Below are 2,500 nucleotides of genomic sequence, written 5' to 3'. Positions count from 1 at the left end.
GGATTGTGGGTTTGAGTCCCATCTGAGGTGATAACAAAAATCCTCCCTCTATCTTTTCCAGAAAATTAGGTAGATTTATTACATGCTTCCTCTCAGAAGTTTATGAGGGATTAGTTACTTTGAAACGGTCCCATTTTACTTGTGTACACTTCACAGACATGTTAGTGTTCTGAAACTTCAAAGTATATTTTTAAATGCCTATTTTTGTGAGATGCATTTTCGACTGGCCAGAACATATTCCTTTGGAAAAAATGATTTGAATTGGATTGCTTTCAGCTACTTGAATAGGTCAAGCCAGGATTCATAAAACTTATACAACCTATGTGAGTGTGAAAAATTAGCATATGCAGGAAGGAGCAATTTGTCCTACTTTCAAAACAGTTTCACTCCACGTCTGGAAACTTCTAGAGCTATGTAGAGAATACAAATGAGCTTTAAACTCATGAGGAAAGAGGTTTGTATGCAAAAAGGAAAACAAAAGCATATCGTACTCATAAAATACTCAATATATAGATTCCAAAAAAGTGCTTCCAGCGAAAAGAGCTGAAAGAACACTATGGGATGTAAACCTGAATACCTTTCAATAATATGTTCTCCATCCATGCATACCACCTACATGATAAAAATCCTCTCAGGTGGACGGATGACCGCGTGGCCTAATGGATAAGGCGTCTGACTTCGGATCAGAAGATTGAGGGTTCGAGTCCTTTCGTGGTCGTTTTTGGCCAATGGTCACACAATCTGCTTTACATTCAGAGTGGAAAAAGTCTTTTCCAATACTCTTGTAGTCCTCACTTTCTCAGTACTAATCATTAATAAAGTGGAGTACATACTGTAAACTCATTCAGGTTGCATCTTCAGTCTAACTACTTGTGCATTTTAGTGGCATTAAAAAGAGCTTCTATGCCGACGCACTGAATATGTAATAGGTTTGCAGAATTTTGACGTGACAGAATGGGTTTTTAGCTTAAGTGTGTGTAGAAGAACTGCAAGGTGTGTGCCTATGTGTGCATAGAGTGCTACATGTGTAAAATCTGTATGATTTGGGCAGTTAAAGTGCTGATTTTGCCTCCGAGTAAGAAAAGTACTACACAAAATGTATAAAGGATCGGCACATTGGCTGCCTTTGCTGATGCCCCCGTTGCCTAATTTGTAGTGCAATGGTTAAGTTGCAGAGTGTGGTTGAACTTGGTTAGGAGACTTGGTGCCTCTTTCCGTGTCCTACTGATGATAAGGATGGCTTGATACCATTTTCTAAGCCCAGTATATTGAGAAAAGAAGTAAGTGAAGAAGAAGTGTGGAGTCGAAAGTGGTTCTCCAATTTCTCTCCACTTGCTAAAATTGCAAAGTCTCCATTAAAGCATAGAAGAGAGCGTTAAAGTCAAGGATGGAAGAGGATGAAAATGGGAAGTTTACTTATAGAGAGAAGTGAGAAAGGCCCTGTGTGCACACACCGATGTCTGACCATAGAATACATTTAAATAATGCCTCTAGAAAAGAGCTATGCATGTGTGCCTCAGTGGCCTAATGGATAAGGCACTGGCCTCCTAAGCCAGAGATTGTGGGTTCAAGTCCCATCTGAGGTGATAACGAAAATCCTCCCTCTATCTTTTCCAGAAAATTAGGTAGATTTATTACATGCTTCCTCTCAGAAGTTTATGAGGGATTAGTTACTTTGAAACGGTCCCATTTTACTTGTGTACACTTCACAGTCATGTTAGTGTTCTGAAACTGCAAAGTATATTTTTAAATGCCTATTTTTGTGAGATGCATTTTCGACCGGCCAGAACATATTCCTTTGGAAAAAATGATTTGAATTGGATTGGTGTGAATCTTGTTTCTAGAGGTGGTGACAGGCTTTCAGCTACTTGAATAGGTCAAGCCAGGATTCATAAAACGTATAAAACCTATGTGAGTGTGAAAAATTAGCATATGCAGGAAGGGGCAATTTGTCCTACTTTCAAAACAGTTTCACTCCACGTCTGGAAACTTCCAGAGCTATGTAGAGAATACAAATGAGCTTTAAACGCATGAGGAAAGAGGTTTGTATGCAAAAAGGAAAACAAAAGCATATCGTACTCATAAAATACTCAATATATAGATTCCAAAAAAGTGCTTCCAGCGAAAAGAGCTGAAAGAACACTATGGGATGTAAACCTGAATACCTTTCAATAATATGTTCTCCATCCATGCATACCACCTACATGATAAAAATCATCTCAGGTGAACGGATGACCGCGTGGCCTAATGGATAAGGCGTCTGACTTCGGATCAGAAGATTGAGGGTTCGAGTCCCTTCGTGGTCATTTTTGGCCAATGGTCACACAATCTGCTTTACATTCAGAGTGGAAAAAGTCTTTTCCAATACTCTTGTAGTCCTCACTTTCTAATTACTAATCATTAATAAAGTGGAGTACATACTGTACACTCATTCAGGTTGCATCTTCAGTCTAACTACTTGTGCATTTTAGTGGCATTAAAAAGTGCTTCTATGCCGACG

The 2,500-nt window shown here is 39.0% G+C and overlaps 2 non-coding genes across 2 annotated transcripts; both read left to right on the top strand.

Moving 5' to 3' along the window:
- Positions 1 to 1,513: 1,513 nt before the first annotated feature.
- On the top strand, positions 1,514 to 1,586 carry TRNAR-CCU (transfer RNA arginine (anticodon CCU)). Its single transcript has one exon. It is a non-coding gene; the product is annotated as a tRNA-Arg (tRNA).
- Positions 1,587 to 2,233: 647 nt separating this feature from the next.
- Positions 2,234 to 2,306, top strand: TRNAR-UCG (transfer RNA arginine (anticodon UCG)). Its single transcript has one exon. It is a non-coding gene; the product is annotated as a tRNA-Arg (tRNA).
- Positions 2,307 to 2,500: the final 194 nt, after the last annotated feature.

The sequence above is a fragment of the Triturus cristatus genome, chromosome 4_1, assembly GCF_964204655.1.
Source record: "Triturus cristatus chromosome 4_1, aTriCri1.1, whole genome shotgun sequence".
NCBI classification, from domain to species: domain Eukaryota; kingdom Metazoa; phylum Chordata; class Amphibia; order Caudata; family Salamandridae; genus Triturus; species Triturus cristatus.
The sequence above is the reverse complement of the archived record's forward strand: the minus strand, read 5'-3'. Positions and strand labels throughout refer to the sequence as shown.